The following is a 19,263-nucleotide window of genomic DNA, read 5'->3' as shown; positions in this document are numbered from 1 at the left end:
AAACGGGTTTGGCTGCTTCTCTGCCAGCAGCTTAAGCCAAACGGGAGGCTCTGGAGAATCCAAGTTCCTCAGGACATGCTGGAGGTCACACACGCACGCGTCCTCTCTGCTGCCCCGCCACGGAGAGCACTTTCTCCCTCCCGGGCCGCCCGGTGCTCCTTTGGGCCTTTCTAACTCGAAGAGCAACATTGCGAGTTTATCACGTCCAGCGAACTCAGGCCATTCCTGCTGGGCAGGATTTCTCAGCAAGCGAATTCACGACAAGGAACTGTCCGCTGCCCGTCTACCAGGGTGACTACAGCGACAAGACCCAGAGATAGGAAAGGGAAATATTTGTGAATCAGAATCATGAGTGCGTGGCACCCTTCTTATCTTTCAGAGCAACGCTGAGGCACGGATTCGAGCCGAGAGCACCCCCGTCCTGCCTTGCCATGGGGCGAGGCCGGCAGAGGCTGGATGTCCGCTCGCTACTCGGTTAGTTCACCGGCTGAACTTAGATGAAACCACAGCAGGGAGAGTGTGAACCAGCTTCCTGTATGCACCTTTTGCTCAGGATCAGGGTTTCATCCTATCACAAGGAAGCTCGAGTTTCACACAAAGAAGCATATTAGATGGAGTACTTGATAAGGGGAGCATTTTACGAAACTTTTATTAAACGATTATTTTTTTTTAATATACTAGGTCCAAGGAAAGCTTGTAAGAAAATCTTTATCAAGTCCGTCTAAACACACACACACACCCTCCACACACACACACACACGAAAATAACTAAATATTTTCTCACCCAAACTCACTTGAGTTGGTCAAGACCCTGATGAACTGCACGAGTGAACTAGGCGGCAGGAACGCCAGAAACCCACGTGAGACGGAGGGGAAGAATGACGCGAGATGACTGTGGTCTCCAAAGCGTTGAGACAGGAAAACGCTCAGGGTTCACAGAGCGATTTGGAGAGAAAGTAAAAGGAATTTCGCGGTTATGTGGTTGAACAGGAAGATTTCTGAATCAGTGGTCAAGAGATCAAGCTCGAGATTCCAGCGTCCGTCCCTGGCTGGGGAATGTGCGTCTCCCCGGCTCCCTCTGCACAACGGGGGGCTTGGATGGTATGCGCCAGAAGCTTCCTTCTGTGACCCCTCGTCTGTGGAGGAGGCGGCATTAGTTTAGCGCATGCTGGTGTTGGTCACGGATGTCGTTTTTTTTCGTTGTTGTTCATGAAGATTCCATTTGTATGGCCATCCCCTGTTGGGAATTTTTCCCGATGAGTTTCTAATCCCTCCCTTCAACCTGCTTAACCAGACTATTTAGTTTAAGACCAGAAACCGCCAGGTGGAATTAACTGGGTAGGACTTAGGCTTCAATTAAATTAGACTTCAATTAAAAAGCTTCGTGAACAGAGTAGGGAGATTATCAGAGCACATGGCGAAAGCGGCGGGATGGGCATCTTAAATCAAAGGGGAGGATGAAAGTGCAGAACACTTGTGTAGGTCTTAGCAGCAAGATGCGGCCTGGAGCACTGGCAGAGGGCCATCGTGGGAAAATGTGTTCATGGGTAGTTTTACCTTTTGGGCCATAAGCCACAGTGTAGAGAAACAAAGAAAAGGTAAAGAATTGTCAAAAATGAACATTCCTGGGGCCAACATTTCAAGGGCCATCTCAGTGGCAAACCGTATGCCTGGCCCGCAGGAGACCTGGGTTCAACTCCCAGCCTTCCTCGCCCTAACAAAGAGCAGAACTAACATAGGGGGAAAAGCAAAAGAGCATTTCAAATCAAAGGCTCTAAGAAAAGTTGAAAAAACCCACTTCAAAAGGGAATTGGGGGCTGGAGTGATAGCACAGCGGGTAGGGCGTTTGCCTTGCACGCGGCCAACCCGGGTTCGAATCCCAGCATCCCATATGGTCCCCTGAGCACTGCCAGGGGTAATTCCTGAGTGCAGAGCCAGGAGTAACCCCTGTGCATCGCCGGGTGTGACCCAAAAAGCAAAAAAAAAAAAAAAAGGGAATTGGGGGGCTGAAGTGATAGCACAGCAGGTAGGGCATTTGCCTTGTATGCAGTCGACCCGGGTTCGAATCCCAGCATCCCATATGGTCCCCTGAGCACCGCCAGGGGTGATTCCTGAATGCATGAGCCAGGAGTAACCCCTGTGCATCACCAGGTGTGACCCCCCCCAAAAAAAATCAAAAAAAAAAAGGGAATTGGGTTCTAGGAATAAACATTAGCCTATAATCTACCTAATTTTTATGACCTCAACTAATCAAGTTTAACAATCCACTCAAAAAAAAGAGAAGGAATTCATAAAAGACAGAACACAGATGAATGGGGGATTTGGTGAAGAGGATGGGCAGAGTCCCAAGGGGCTGAGGTGAAAGGAGAGAGTTGCCCCAAAAGTCAACCTCATGGAAAATTCTGGAACTGGGATTTCAAATGTTGTCTCAAGTCAGGCGGGGGAGATAGGCCAGAGCTCCGGGGTGTTAACTTCACATGTGCAAGGAGTAGAGTATCCACGTGGCATTGAAGGACTCTTGGGCACTGTTGGGGAGGCCCTGGTGACGCCCGGCACTGCTGGGCTGAGCAGGATGGCATCACTGAGCCCTTTGGTCCAGTTGACAGAGTGTCACCAGGATTGGTCCCCGTCCCCCCCTCCTCCCCGGCCCTGCTTGGGAAGCCCTGAAATGAGCAAGTAAGCCACAGCCTAGTTTCAAGGCCGGGCCAGAAGGCTGGGCCTTCGGATGCTGGCACGAAGTGAGCCTCCGGGTGTGAGGACACAGCACGGTCCGGGCAAGCACCTCCCCGTACCCCCTGCTGCTGGGGACAGAGACGAGAACCTCAGTCCTCACAGCAGACACGAGGATCACACGGAAAACAAAACAAAAACAAATAAAAACACCGAAATAGCTAAAAACTCAACAAACACGAGCCCCGTGACGTGGCCGGCAGCTGCGCCTGTTTGGAACGCAGCTGCCCCATCAGGAAAGGCGGGAAGAACGCCTTGGCGTGGGCGCCAGGGGGCTCTAAGGCCAGACACTGGTCTCGTGATGGGATTCACAGTGCGTGGGGCCACGTGTCTGCTCTAGGGTGGTCCTCATCCACAGCCCACGGGAAAGGCCCAGCCGGGAGCGGGCGAGTCCTGCTCTCACGGCGGAACCCTGGCTGATGTCTCCGGGAGGGCAGAGACGAAGACGATGATGCCAGGAGGGAAAAACGCTCATTCACGGGCAGAAGAGTCTAGAACCAGTGTGGGGTAGGGGGGAGGGGTTGGTCACGCCTAAGGACGAAAACCATGCCATGTGCCATGCCCATGAAGTTCACAGTGGTCTGGGGGGAGAGTTTGGTTTTCATCCTTGTGCCACACCCGGCGATGCCCAGGGGTGACTCCTGGCTCTGCACTCAAGAGTTCCTCCCGACGGTACTGGAGGACTAAATGGGATGCTGGGGACCGAACTCCGGAGGGCAAGCACCCTCCCCACTGGACTATTGCTCCAGCCCCTGATCAGGCTTTTAAGACCAAGGCATCCCCCCCCCCCCCCCGCTTCATAAAGGGGAAACAAAGCTCCAAATGAGTTCCCACCTGAAGAATGCTTCGTCCAGAAAGTTCCGCAGCCTTGGCCAGGGCCCCTGGGCCCCGCCCTGCTCCCTGAGGGGCTGCTCCAGCTTCCACTAAGCCGCATCGGGGGGAGGGTCACGCCGCAGATCTGGGTGAGATCCCGTTTCTTTCCTGCCTTAATCGGGTCCCCTGGGGAGTGCACCGGATCAGCCAAGAGGCTCAGAACAGATTCTTCCAGGTGAATTAGGCAACTTGATGGCAAGGCGTTTGGACCATCTTCCCCACGCTGAGAGAGACCGGCTGCCAGCTGGTGGCACTGTCTCTCAACGGCTCTCCGAGAGTGCAGTGGGGCTCTGGCCGGGCCTGGGAGAGCGGGCATCTGAGCAGCTCCGGGGGGGCCCCGAGGCCGGGCTGAGCAGGCATTGGTGCCTTTCAGCTCATTCAGCCGAGTCCAGAGAAAGGATTCCTGAAAATGTACCCAACTGGAAAGTCAATGGAAATCTTCCTTTTGTGTGTGTGTATGTGTGTGTGTGAAATGCTGAATCATTCTGATGCACGTAGCCAAAGTTTACGCAATTTCTCTTTTATCACCGGAAGATCTTTAGTAATTGTGGGCACTCCTCTTATTTCAATAGCTCCAGAGAGGGGTTGTTGACACCTAAGATTAAGCCAGTGGATACATGCCACCTCTTTTCCATTCATAAAGTCAAAAGGACTGGGCACGCGCAGAATCCCCCCCAACTCCCCCAGTTCTTCAAGGAGTGGACTTCCACCTTGAGGTCTCCAAAACATTCCTATAAATGTCTTTAAACCACAAAAACAACTGGGCATCCTTTAAGCTCTTTCTCTCTGTGTCTCTCTCTGCATGCCTCTGTTTTATAATAAGCACACTTAACACGGGCTCTCGCCTCTTGATTGAATTTGAAGTACACAGGACAATATCGCTGACTCTTGGTACAAAGTCGTACAGGCAATCTCAAGAGCTTACGTGGCTTGTTGAACTGAAACTTGAAGCTGGTTGATGAGTAACGGCCCGTTTCCCTCTGCCTCCAGCGTGGTGGGGGACTGTCCTCACTCTCTGCTTCTATGAATCGGCTATTTTAGATACTTCCTAGAACTGGAATCCAGCCACTTTGCTGTGATTAGCTCATGTCTCTCCGAGTAATGTCCATTCTCATTGTTGGGGACCACAGAACTTCCTTCATTTTCAAGGCTGAACAATATCTCATTGTGTGTCTAGGCCATGATCCTTTATCTGTTCATCAGTCCGAGAACACTCAGGTTGCTTCCCAGCCTGGCCATTGTGGTCAGTGCCGCCGTGAGCACGGCATGACGGAGACCGCTCTGAGGTTCTGGGAATCTTATCTTCAGAGCACAAAAGCCAGAATGGTTCTCAGCCTCCCTTATCATTCTTTGTCCGCAGTGATGCCTCCTGGCTTACATGGCTGTTCTGACATATACAGGGATGTGTGTGTGTTTTCATAGGACAAAAAGGGAAACACATAAGTCCATACGGACGTTCCGTGTCCGTGGCTCTGCCCCCTCAGCCCACCCCACCTCCCAGTTTTACGAGTTAACACTTTTGCTTAGACTGTAGTGACGGATCAGGAACGCTGTGGGCATTCACACAGCCGTGAACTAGTGAAGACAATCGTATCTCCTTTACTAAGCTCCTTACTAAGGGCCCTAGAACATTTAGTGCCGTGTTCATGGAGAGAACACATGCTCATTTAAAACGGGTTTCAGTACGTAAGGAAGAGCCCGGACCCTCAGGCCACCGTGTCAGTCAACAGGATGGTTTCCTGGGTGGAGCCACTTTTCACTGACCATCGTCTTCACTGCTGCTGAGCAGAATTTGGGCGCTCTCAGGGGTTCAAGCCGAGAGCAGCTTCATGACGACGTGGGTTCGAGAGCAGCTTCACCATGCGAGCTGCCACCGCCGTATAAAGGACCCAGCTTCACAGCTTGGGACCCAGCTTGGAATAAGGCCAACCTGATGAAGCTCACAGGTTTGAGGTTGGGCTGGGCACTCTGGGGCACCCTTGGGAGTCCCAGCAGCCTCACCCACACCTCACAGCCGCCACCACACAACAAACAAACGGCCCAACTTCACTGCTGCATGACTAATCTCTGAAGAGACGCCAAGCTGATGGACTCCCAGGAACACAGCTCCAAGAGCTCCTGGAATATGTGGCCGAATTTGCCTCCATCTCCGAATTCCACAGACCCGACAGCCCAGCAGGAGGGCAGCAAATAGATGGGGAGGTGGGACAGAAGCCCACTGAGCTCAAGAAACAAACTCAGTAAGACGGAGGCTCAATGAGCCCCAAACAGCTCACCTAATCTTCAGACAATAACTGTAATAACCCCATTGGGAGATAAAACAATTTTCACAACTTTTTTTTTTTTTTTTTTTTTGCTTTTTGGGTCACATCCAGAGATGCACAGGGGTTACTCCTGGTTCATGCACTCAGGAATCACTCCTGGCGGTGCTCGGGGGACCATATGGGATGCTGGGAATAGAACGCAGGTCAGCTGCGTGCAAGGCAAACGCCCTCCCCGCTGTGCTATCACCCCGGCCCCTTCACAACATTTCTTTGACTGAACTAGATTACGATAACTAGTTTCATGATAACTCCACTGACCATTTTGTTGTAACAAGCAATATTAAATAAATTCGTTGGTGCTGCCAGGGGGGGCAGGCTTGGGGGTGTGGGTGTAAAACTTGAGGCCATGGTGGAGGGTAGGTCACACTGGGAGTGGGACTGGTGTTAGAACACTGAACGCCCGAGAAACTGTATAACTTTGTAAACCATGGTGTTTAAATATTTTTTAAAAAAACCAAACAGTTCCAGTTTTATATTCACTCCTTAACTTTTGGCTCTAAAATATGCAGACATATATATTTTCAGAAAAAATGTGTTCAAAGCTTTTCACCTACTATAAAGTACACAAAACTTTGTAAGACTCCACTCAAATTACTTAGGGGTAAAAGGAGAATCCTCAAGGTTGCTCAGGGGTCCGGGATCCCGCCAGGAGAGTCGCTGTTGGAGATTCAGCACGAGGGCCCAGTGATCTGGTGCTGCTCTGGGCCCTGTGTGGACTGGGCCACACATGGTTCCCACACACTGCCAGGACTGACCCTGAGCACAGAGCCAAGAGGAAGCCTTGAGCACTGTCAGGTGTGGCCCCCAACTCAAAATAATAACAGTGAAAATAAATGTGGTGGGAAACATACACTGGTGAAGGGACGGGTATTGGAACATTGTATGACCGAACCCCAATCATGAACAACTTTGCAACTGTGGAAAAACATTAAAGATAATTGAACTTAAAAAAATAAATAATGCTCTCATCTTTAAAATACTATTTTGTGTTGGGGCTGGAGTGATAGTGCAGCGGGGAGAGTGTTTGCCTTGTATACGGCCGACCCAGGTTCGATTCCCAGCATCCCCTATGGTCCCCTGAGCACTGCCAGGAGTAATTCCTGAGTGCAGAGCCAGGAGGAGGCCCTGTGCATCGCCAGGTGTGACCCAAAAAGCAAAAGAAAAGAAAAGAAAAAAAAATGAAATAAAATATTATTTTGTGGAGCCATAGAGATAGTACAGCAGGAAAGGCACTTTCCTTGCGTGCAGCCAACCAGGGTTCGAGCCCCAGCCCCTCATATGTTCCTCAGAGCCCCATCAGGAGTGATTCCTGAGGACAGAGCCAGTAGGAAGTTCTGAGGAGCGTTGGAAAAAAATTTTTTTTTTAATTTGTAATGATATAAGGTGGTAAATGCTAACTGAATGTATTTTGGTAACCATTTTGCAGTTCAGACATTTAACACATGCTATGTGTTAAATACCATGCTATGTCGATTCTATCTCAATAAAACCGTGATGAAAGAAACAACCAGGTATTCTATACTTTTTCTCTTTGGAGCCTTTGATAAAGCTAAGTTGGCACAAGAGAGCAAGTGTGGGCTTTAGAGTCAAACCTTAATCATTACAGTTAACACGTCACGTTAATAAGGCAGATGCCCTCACCTTATTAAGCCTTCTGAGCATGCCTTGTGTCACTTGTCATCCCGTTGCTCATCGATTTGCTCGAGCAGGAGCCAGTAACATCTCCATTCGTCCCTATCGCGAGCTAGTGTGGCCCAATGACGTCTGCTCGCTCCAGGAACACGAAGAGCCTCAGACCATGTGTTTGTTCAGGCATGCCCAACCTTAATGAACCATCATAATGAGTTTGTGAAGTAGCTGCTATTATTCTTCTTTCCCTTGGACAGAAGAGGAAACAGTTACAGAGTGCAAGTAGTCATGTCCAAGTTTACACAGTTACAAAGCCAGAGCCTCAAGTCCAGGCCACTGTGCCTCGTGCCCTCAGACTCCAGTCTGCCCCAGTTTGTGTGTCTTCTGACAAGGAAGAATCTCTGGGCCTCTGATTTCTCATCTATAGGGTAAGGATGATTTATGAAATGCCATTGGAAAAGTAGAATGAGACGATTTCAGTGACAGCACAGTGTTTGGAAGGAACATACTTCATGATAACTTTTCTTTCCTATTTCCTTTAGACTTAATTTATAGGGTCTAATATACACCATATATTTGTGAGGTTTAGATGAGACCATGACATAAAAGTGCTTTACAAACAACAGAACCATCTGTCAATTCTGATTATAGTAAATGTATAGACACTGAAGCAGAAACGGCATGGTCTTTACAAAATTTCAGAATGCAAAGTCTAACTCTTTTCTTTTCAAGTTTTATTTTTATGAAGTCGCCCCCAATAACGTATTGTATTCAATATTCTAACACCAATCCCACCACCGGTACACTTTCCCACCGCCATTATGCAGAGTCAAACTCTTAATACTCCTCTACCACAGAAGTTTCCAGACCTACTGGCCTAGTAGAATCCCAAGGGAGCTACAGTGAAGGCCAGGTCCCTGGCCACATTCTAGCTGCATAAATAAGCCTATGGGAGTAAAAAAAGACACCTGTGTCTTTGGAATCCAGATGATTCTAATATTCTAATATGAGTAGTTTTATGAAAGTCACATTGTGTTTGCCATTCGTCCAATAAACATTTCATGTATGTCAGGTACTCCAGAGTCCTGCGTGGACCCTGTGATTGGTGATTTGCAGTTAGTCACATCAATTATTTATAATCAGAAGTCTCGGAAGACTGTGATCCCCTCCTCTTTGGGGTCTTCTATGTTTTCATAATGGGCTTGAATATTGATTTGTCTATAAATGAGCTCCTTTCACTGCAGTAACATTGCATTACAGCATTGTTTATGTCACGTACTAATGAAATCAATATGTGTATATACCACATAAACTTCGACATTTCAAGTCCAATTTTGAGGGGCCAGAGAGATCGTACAGTGGGTAGGGCACTTGCCTTGCATGTGGCCAACCCGGGTTTGATTCCTGGCACCACGTACTGTCTCCCAAGCTCCATCAGGAGAGGTCCCTGAGTGCAGAGCCAGGAGTGAGCCCTGCGCACTGCTGGGTGTGGCCTCAAAACTAACAAACAAAGTTCAATTTGTCCTTCACCGTATAATTGGCCCCTTTCACCTGATTTACCCACTCTCTCTTCCAGTAACCAGTAGTTGGTTCTTATCATCTAAACGTTTATTTTTGTTTTGTTTAGTCATCTGCTTATTGTTTTGCCTTCTACCACATGTGAGCGAAATGATAGTGTTTGCCTCTCTCTCTCCCTCTCTCTCTCTCTCTCTCTCTCTCTCTCTCTCTCTCTCTCTCTCTCTCTCTCTCTGCTCTAGTTCACTCAGTCCATCTGCAGACGGCAGGCTTTCACCTTTTTGCAGCTAGGACGCCGTCCTGATCCCTGTGTCTGCCAGCAGATATTTAAGTTGCTTTTAGCTGTTGGCTACTGAAAACAATGCTGCAATACCCATGCAGGTGCCTGGTTCTTCAGATGAGTGTCTTTGTATTTTTTCTGGCAAATACCCAGAAGAGAGATTCTGGGAACCCACGGGGAGGAAGCGAGGCCCCCCAGCAGGGCACAGCCCAGTGACTGTCCCTCACGGGTGCTTTTCCTCCACGCCATCTATACCCCTGTCGGCTTTTCTCTCCTCCCCACCCCGAGGGTCAGGAAAATCACACGGTCTCAGACTCTGATCCTGGACAAATCCAACTCTGGCCCTGCCTCGTGCCGGAAGAGAGCCCCGGGAGGGCCGCGTGGGACACTGGGCCGTCACGCCGCCCGCCCAGCCGTGAATCTGATCCTGCGTTCACCCGGGGTGAATGTTTTCATGGAAATGCTCTTGCCAGCAGCCCTGGGGTAGAGGCTTGGGGCAACAACAGGGGCTGCGGTGACCGGCCCGGTGCCAGGCCCCCATGCCCCAGCCGCGCTCCGCAGAGCTGCTTCTGTGCGCCTGGGCTGGGCTGCCTCCGTGGGCCGGTCGCAGACACTCACCCGTGCCTCGCCCCACTCCCTTGGGCCCCCCGGGCCTGGGTTTACTCCGTGACAGGCTCCTGACTGCACCGCGGGGTCGATTTCAGTTTGAGCAGCTGCCGTGTTTTCACTTTGATAACGATTATAATGGAAGCTGAGCAAAATCCAGCTAAGCAGGAAGTCTGAAATCTTAGAGCTCAAGACAGGCGGGGTGAACCATCGTCAGATTCGCTGAGGACCAGGAGCTGTCCTGGGGGTGCCGTGCTTGCCCTCAAAGGGCGGCCAGGGGACCCGGGAGGGGGGGGCTGGGGGGCACATCCACGGAGTCCGACTGTGTTCTTGGGACGCGGGTTACGCTGACTTGCGGCTGGGTTTTGCACGTGACTGTTGGAGCTAAAAATTTTCTGGGGGGCAGGGGGTGGGGGAGAAAAGGGCTCAAGGCTAGAGAGACGGTGTTGCGGACCCCACAGGGTCCCCGGAGCCCCACCTAAAGTGATTCCTGAACTAGGAGGAACCCCTGAGGGTCGCTGGGTGTGGTCCTCAAGCCCCCCCAAAAATAAATCTGCTCAATTAAAAATTTCACCTTTGAAATCTACTGGACAGAACACGATGTTAGGTATTCTAGAGGCCCTAGACATTGCCCAGATGTCTCTGCCCCCCGGGACTTTCTCTGTGACCCCCCCAGAAGTGAGTGTCACCAAGGCTCTGGGTTCCAAAAGATCATCCACCCCAGAAAAGGTGATGGTGGAGGAGGTGGCGCCCCAGGGTGGAACTAGGAGCCCCGAGTGGGCCTCCTCCTGCCATCACAGCCCCCCAAGTGGGGTCACCACCACCACCCTGAACCCTGAAAGCAAAGCTTCCCCTCCCCCACCCCTGGACTGGAGACAAATGCTGCCAGGAAGGAAGCTCCTTCCTCAGCCCTGTAGGGGCCGACGGCTAAGGAGGGGAGTGTCACCCCGGGAGCAGGGTTATACCCCGCACCCCGCACCCCTGTTCTATGTCCTGTACCTGCAACCTGGCACTGGGAGGCAGGGGGACAAGAGGGTGACAACAGGGAAGAATCACACGGGAGCAGCCCCGGGTCCCCACCTGGCACTGGGTCCCCAGGGGAGCAGACCCCGAGGGCACCCCCCAGGGCGCTCCAGCCCCCCTCCCCCCACCCCTAGCCAGCGGCGGGGCTGTCAGTGGGCAGACCGTCCCCAGAGTGCTGCCCAGCCCGCCCACGCGTTCTGCCTTAAGCTGGGCGCCCTCACCAGCCCTTTGCACCTGGGAAGTGGAACGCAGACCAGCGCTGCCAGACACGCCCGGCTTTGCGATAGGCTGGATTTGAATTCGTTTCTGGTCTCGGCGCATCCAGAACCCCTTGGCCGCTGCCAACAATTGCAGAAGTGAGGCTGCCGGGGAGAAAGCAGCCCGCGGGCGCACAGCAGGGCCCTGTGCTCTGGTGGAGGCCGAGGGTGGGTCCCAGTCCGCTCTCCGGCACACCTGGCAGACCCCCACCGCCCCCCTACCACCCCAGCTCACCAGGCGGGCAGGATGTGGCTCCCAGGGCTGCTGAGCTGGGTGACCTTGAGCCCAGGCGACCTTGACCCCAGCGGGCTTCCAGGCTCCTTCTGAACTTAAGGCAGCTGCAGCTGCATGTTGGTGAGGTCACCGCCTGGTCCCTCCCCTCCCGCCGCAGCCCCGGGGGGAGCTCAGGAAGGGAGACGGGAGCCCCCCCCCCCGACCCCCCGCACAGAGGGGTCCGGACAGCAGCCAGGAAAGTGCCCCCAGAGCGCAGAGCGCGAGCGACTGAAGAAGACTTCTTTCTTTGCTTTGACAAAACTTGGGGTGACACCCAGCCATGCCCAGGGGCTCAGGGTCAGTAATGACCAGCCCAGTGGTGCAGGCTGGCACTTATGCTCCCGTCCAGGGCCCAGCAGTGCTCCGGAGGGGGGAGGGGCAGGGCTCCATGGTTGGTGCTCCGGGGGCAAGGGGGTCCCTAAAGTAACCCCTGAAGTCAGGGGCTCGCACGGGTTCCCACCTTTGGGTACCTTTCTCACCCTGAACCAACAGTCTCACACTGGGCTCAGAGCAGTCTCTGCTGATCTTTTCTTTTCTTTTTTTGGGGGGGGAGGGGTCACACCCGGCAATGCACAGGGGTTACTCCTGGCTCTGCACTCAGGAGTCACTCCTGGCGGTGCTCAGGGGACCATATGGGATTCTGGGAATCGAACCCAGGTCGGCCGCATGCAAGGCAAACGCCCTACCCGCTGTGCTATCGCTCCAGCAGATCTTTTCTTTTCTTTTGAGAATGAACCATCTTATTCTAATTCTTCTTTTCTTAAAATAAGAAAAAGAGTGGATTGTGTCTCAGATATTCAATCTACTCTATTCTGGTCTAGAGGCTGGGAAAGAGAGCAATAGATATTATGGTCTTCCATTTTTATTTATTTTGGTTGGGGGCCACAGCCTATGTGGTATTTGGGGGACCATAAGCTGTACTATATCTTTCCGGCCCTAAAAATAACATCTCCAAGGAGATCATCTAGAATGCCACCATTAAAAAGGCGCAAAGGACCAGCGAGACAGTATAGGGCACTTGCCTTGCATGCACCAAGCCCTAATTCCATGCCCGGACCCCATACGGTCCCCTCAGCCGCTCTAGGAGTGACCCCTGAGCACAGAGTGTGGCCAAAAACCCTAACACTTTTTAATCTCATTTTACTGTCATTATGATTATTCTTTTAGAAAAAAGTGCTTGCCAGAGAGGCAGGCGGGGGGGAGGGCGGGCAGAGAGAAAGTGAGAACACTGGTGAACACAGGTGATGGGACAGGTGGTTGAGCATTGTACTCCTGAAACTCAACCATGAATAATTTTGTAATTCATAGTGATTCAATAATTTTTTTTAAGTCTTCTTTCGGGGCTGGAGCAATCGCACAGCGGGTAGGACATTTGCCTTGCACGCAGCCGACCCGGGTTCGATTCCCAGCATCCCATGTGGTGCCCCGAGCACCACCAAGAGTAATTCTTGAGTACAAAGCCAGGAGTAACCCCTGTGCATCGCCGGGTGTGACCCAAAAAGCAAAAAAAAAAAGTATTTCATTTACAATCCCATACTGTCACATATTCAAGCCTTTCAAAAGAGTCTCTTATTACCTTTGTGGGATCCTAGAGACATTGCATTCTCACTCTTAACATTGGTTACTTCTGCCCTCACTTTCCTTTTAAATTTCCTAAATTTCTCCCTGGGGTGTGTGTGTGGTGGGGGGGGGGGGCAATCAAGGTTATAAATAGCTTGAACGTCAGGGTTCTTAGTTTGTGCCAAAGAACTTGCAGTAATAAGTGATGGTCCCTGGGTTAAGTCAGGCGACACTGGGTTCCCAAAAGCCCGTATCATCCACATCCCTTGTGCTCCTGACAGGCCCAAAGACCCTTGCCACCGCATGGCTGGAGGTGGCTTCTGGGGTCAAAGGTGAGTGGGGCCCAGAGGCAGGAGTGTTTGGGCAGCCAAGAGAGAAAGAGAAAAGCTCAGGGGGACACCAGGGGGCCGAGGCGGGCAGGCAGGAGCACGCTGGTCAGTCTGGGGCGCGGCCAGGCGAGGGTCAGTGGGAGGAGGAAGTCAGAGCTGTATCCACTGCGTGGGGGGCCGGGGGGCGCGTGTGTCCTTCCCTCCAAGCCCCAGGTCACAGGGAGCCCTCAGGGAGGTGCTCCCAGCAAGTCGCTCTGGCTTTTGTCTGACCTGCGGTTTTGTGGTTGTTGAGAATGAATGAAGAGGCCGGTCTGGAAGCTCCAGTCAGAGCATTCCAGGGCGAGCAAGGGGTGTGTGTGACATGAAGGTAACGTTTGCTTTGGAAAAGTAGCATCAGAAGGTCCAAAACGGGGGCTGGAGCGATAGCACAGCGGGGAGGGCGTTTGCCTTGCACGCAGCTGACCTGGGTTCGAATCCCAGCATCCCATAGGGTCCCCTGAGCACCGCCAGGGGTAATTCCTGAGTGCAGAGCCAGGAGTGACCCCTGTGCATTGCTGGGTGTGACCCAAAAAGAAAAAAAAAAAAGAAGGTCCAAAACGGCTCAGTGATCCCTTGTTGATAGATTGGTTAGTATCAGACCAATTCTTCAATAGCTTAAAGTGGCTTTTGTTTTAAATCTATAAAATAAAAGGATAAACTGGATCCTTCAAGTCCGGATCAGATGGAGCTGACTTCCATCCTGATGCAGGCACGCACATCCGCCGGTAACTTGCCTTGAACTGCATTAAAGACTTAGGAGTCGCTGGATGTTTCAGGGACGGATACATGCCTATAGATAAGAGCATGCTCCCAGGAGGGGATGCTGGAATGAGCAGCAATAGTCTTGGGTGCAACTGGGGGCCTCTAAGGAAAAAAAATTTTTTTTTCTGACAGTGGGTGGTTGGCAAGGTAAGTTTGGGGACCTTTGGGATGGAGCAAGTGTAAGAAAAGGCTGATTGTAGGATCCACCCAGGGGTCATGGTGATGCTCACTTTAATCCCCTTTGGTGTTTAAACTTTTCATAACAAAAGGCCCCAGAACTGTGGCATTCAGCATAGCCTAAAACACGGATGCAGTAAGGTTAAAAAAATAAATAAAAAGAATCATTATCCAACATAAAAGTCAGTTTGTTTACTCATTCACAAGAGTAAAGAGACCAAGTTGGCTCACGTTTAATAAAATCGCATGAACTTGCAAATCAGAATCTCTGTAAGAGGCAGGATGTGGGCAGAGCTGGGAGCAGAGAGTAATCGTGGACGAGGAGTGGGGAGAGTGAGATGGTTCTGGAAGCGGCTGACGATGTCAGAGCCTAAGGCAGTGAACCTATGAGTGGAGGAATAAGGCAAAAGCGAGGTGTGGCCAGAGAGGGGACAGGCAGGCTGAAAAGCCAGGACAGCGATGAGTGAAATGCCTCTGTCTGTGCGAGGTGAGAGGTAGCTGCACACAGCGTGTCCCTTCATTTCCTCATTCGATCTCCGCAGCACTTGGAGAAGTTGTTTCCACGACAACTATCACCAGCAAGGGAAACGGAGCGTTGGGGAACTACACCCTCTTCACAACGCCACAGAGCCCACAAGGGGCCATGCTGACCGACCCGAAAGCCCAAACACCCATCCCAGAGACCCCTGGCCCCCCGTAACTGAGGTTAGACGCCGAAGGGCCAGAGAGACCAGGACGAGAAAGCTGGGTTCTTCTCGAGCACTGGAAAGCCACGGAAAGATTCTGAGGATCGGGTCCTTCTTATAAAAGTGGGCTTGAAGGAAGGAGGCAAGAGATTGAAGTTGGGGTGCTCTCCTAGGAAAGCGGCCAGATGGGGCGTGAGAGGGCAGGGCCTCACGCGCCAGAATAACTGTGCAGACAACAGCGAGGGCCACCCTCCAAGAAGACACACCAGGGACCTCGTCCCACTGCTCTATATTGAAAGCTATTGAGAAATTCACTGTTTTGAGATCAAATATTCGAATCAATTTCTTTACAGTTGGAAATAAACACTGGGGTCCGGCTCTAGAACAGAGGGGACGGAAGTAGGAGGACAGGGTGGAGGAGGGTGGGTGGAGCAGGGTCCCCTGGGGGGGCGGGAAGGGTCCTGCACATGGTGGGCCGTCATCTACTCCGCAGAGGCAGGGAAATTGCAGCCCTGAAACACAGACAATCTTATAAATTCACAGTATGGGGCCGGAGCGATAGCACAGCGGGGAGGGCGTTTGCCTTGCACGCGGCCGACCCGGGTTCGATTCCCAGCATCCCATAGGGACCCCCGAGCACCGCCAGGAATAATTCCCGAGTGCAGAGCCAGGAGTAACCCCTGAGCATCGCTGGGTGTGATCCAAAAAGGAAAAAAAAAATCATATTACGTTCAACAAAGCAAAACCACACACAAGCACACGCCAACCCCTTCCTTCAGATCCAAATGTTCTGTTGCCTGGACCCAGCCGAGCTCCAGAGGCAAAGTGAGTGAGCAAAGGCCTTCCCAGACGCCCCCCACACTAGCTCAGGGCTGCGGGCTGGTCGGAGGGTCCTCAAGGCCCAGCTGGTCACTCTGCAGCCTCCTGTTCTGTGTCATTTCCACAAAGCGGGCACCAAGAGACCAGGAGCCTGCTGCCTCCAAAGCAGGGGGACAGCTATGCTCGCTCCCCTGAGGGCTGATCTCAAAGCCTGGGGTCTATCTTTCAGGGGGTGGGGGTCTCTGCTATGCACCTGACCTGCTCCGGGAGCTGTGGCTTGCTTCTTTTTTTTTTTTCTTTTTGGATCACACCGGCAATGCACAGGGGTCACTCCTGGCTTTGCACTCAGGAATTACCCCTGGCGGTGCTCAGGGGGACCCTACGGGATGCTGGGAATCGAACCCGGGTTGGTCACGTGCAAGGCAAACTCCCTACCCGCTGTGCTATCGCTCCGGCCCTTGTGGCCTGCTACTGAACGCTAGCATTAGCTCCAACTCAACTCTCGTCCGGAGAGATGGGTGTGGACGTGGAGGTAGGTGGCTGCGAGCAGCCGGGGGCAGGGCTCCCTGGAGGCAGTGACACGTGGGCCAGAAATAGCTGAGACAGGTGACAGGCTGTGGGCGATGGACGATGAAGCAAGATGCCTGCAAGTGTCCACCAAGGACAGGTGTTCGCGCAGAGGTGACTAAGCGTCGAGAGGCACTTCCCGAAGAATGAGTGACGGGACGGGAGGGGGTAAAGAGAGGTCACCAAGAGGCACATTCTCCTCCCCCCTGCGCCCAGTCTCGGCCGTGAAGCCAGAGGAGACGGGTAGAGGGAAAGCACTGTTGGGTGCGTGTCACCCGGGGAGGTGGCTGCTTCTGGGGGATGGTTCTCTCCGCTCCGTGGGGGGTGACGTGAGGGGTGGCAGGTCTCTGTGCTCTGGATTCCCACATCTTCTGCGGAGGGGACGGGTGCTGGCGGACTGTGGGGCGGGGGGCAGTCTGAACGGAGTCTGTGACTTGAGGATTACGCGGCACTCAGGTCATTTGCACACGCCACAGATTGTGCCTATTGAAATACGTCTTTCAAAATCAATAGCTGGGATGGGGCTTGATATTTATTTCCGAGAAATGCCGCAGACCCTCTGAGCGTCCACTTTTGAGATCCATTTCCTTCAAAACCAGCTTGAAGGCAACACAAACGTAGCTGATTAATCCACAGTCACATGGTGTTTTGAACCTTACATATTATCTGGCTTAATCATTAGAGCCCGTGCTGGAGGAATTTTAAGTGCTTTAAAAAATAAAAATTCACTCCCTAAAGCGATGACTGTGTGTGTGTGGGGGGGGGGCAGGGGGTGCCAGAACTTGCCAGAACACAGCCCGGCTCACTCTGCAGGGGCAGCTGGAGGCTCGGGGGCTGGGACTCCCGAGAGGTCAGTGGGGCGGCCCTGGGCCTCCGCAGGGGGCCTGCGGGAATAAATGTTGAGCCTCAAAGAAACGGAAGCGGGGCAGACCACAGTCCATCTCAGTCACGCGGCGTCCGTGGCGAGATTGTGTCACTGCACTGTGTGTGTGCTGAGTGTGTGAAATCAGGTGTGTGGGTTTATGGCTTGTGTGTGCAGCTTTGCTTACGTGTGGTTTGTGTGTGCGTTACTTGGGTGGTTTTGGTGTATTGTGTGTGATTGGTATACATTAATTTTTGTGTGAGTGATTTGTGTGTGTGTTTGGTACACAAATGGTTTGTGCTATGGTTATTGGTGTGTACATGTGTAGTGTGCGTACCTGTGTGAGTGTGATTTGTGTGCATGTGTGGCATGTAGTTAGTGTGATGAGTATTATTTGTGTGTGATATGTGTATGGTGTGTGTGGCTTTTGTGCAGTGTGTGTGCACATGTGATGTGTGAGTGCATATGTGGTGCATATGGTTTGTATGAGCTTTTTGTGCATGTGTGCCTTATGTGTGTGGTGTTTTTGTGTATGTGGTATGTGCGATTTATATGTATGGTAGTCTGTGTATGTGTGCTATTTGTGTGTACATGTAGTGTGTGGTGTGTGTGATGTGTGTGTGGTATTTGTATGGTATGTGTAGTTTGTGTTGCCTATATTGTGTATATGTGTGATTTTGTGTATGTCCCTGTGTAGTTTGTGTGTGGTACATAATGTGTGTATGTGATGTCTGTGTTTATATGGTATGTGGTGCTCATGTGTATGTGGTCTGGCATGTAGTTATGTGCATGTGCAATGTGGTATGCGTGCATATGTTTGTGTGCGTATGTGTGGTATGCAAGTGCTATGCAGGCATATGTAGTGTTCGTGTCTGGTGTGTGCCTATATTGTGTGTATGCTTATGTGTGATGTGGTATGTGTGTGCCTGTGTAGTTTGTGCAGAGGGTGTGTGTATACTGGTGTTTGTGGTATGTGCATATATGGTATGTGGTACCTGTGCAGATGAGGTATGTGCGGTGTGGTATGTGGTGTGTGTGCATATGTAGCTTGTATGTGTGTGTGTGGTATTTGTGTGTAGTGTGATAGGTGGTGAATGCATGTGTATTTTGTGTGTGCATGTCTGTCTCTATGGTGTGTGAGCTTATGTGGTGTGCGTGCACGTGTAGTTGATGTGTGCCTGAGTGGTGTGGAATGTGGTGTATAGTGTGTATGTGGTGTGGTGTGTTTATGTGTGGTGTGTGGTGTGTGTGGTATGGTGTGTGTATGGGGGGTATGTGGTGTGTGCATCTATGGGGTGGTGTGTGAGTGATGTGTATATGGTGTGAGTTGTGGTGTGGTGTACGTGTTGTGTGCATATGTGGGGGGTGTTGTGTGTGGTGTGTGCATATGTGGGGGGGTGTGGTGTGTGCATATGTGGGGGGGTGGTGTGTGCATATGTGGTATGTGGTGTGTGTATGGTGAGTTGTGGTGTGTTGTGTATTGTGTTTATATGTGGTGTGTGTGGTGTGTGGTGTGTGTGGCGTGCCTGCCTGTGTGTCCCTGGCTGGTGGGACGCCTGGACATTGTCCCTGCCTTTGTGCGTGCGCCCTGCACCCCGTGGCGGGCCATGGCCCCGGGAAGGCCCAGAAGCCCATCACCGCTCACACGAGAGCAGCACCGGGGCCACTGGCAGGTTTGCGGGAAGGCAGCGGAGGGAGAGGCGGGGCTGGCCCCTGCCCCCCAGCCCCTCTTCGCCCTCGTTCCCGGCCCGCCAGCCCCCACCCGCCCCTGCCTCTCCTCAGGGGACTTTCTCTGCCTCTCCAGCAGCTCCCGCTGGACACTGACCCCAACACCAGACTCACTGGCTTCTACCACTCCCTTCACGGCCTTGGCATTCTCATCTGTAAAATGGGGGCACGAAACTGGGGAAGCTTCCAGCTGTGACAGTCGGTGCCTGAGTCCCACACACGC

This window comes from Sorex araneus, chromosome 4, assembly GCF_027595985.1.
Source record: "Sorex araneus isolate mSorAra2 chromosome 4, mSorAra2.pri, whole genome shotgun sequence".
Lineage (NCBI taxonomy): Eukaryota > Metazoa > Chordata > Mammalia > Eulipotyphla > Soricidae > Sorex > Sorex araneus.
The sequence above is the reverse complement of the archived record's forward strand: the minus strand, read 5'-3'. Positions refer to the sequence as shown.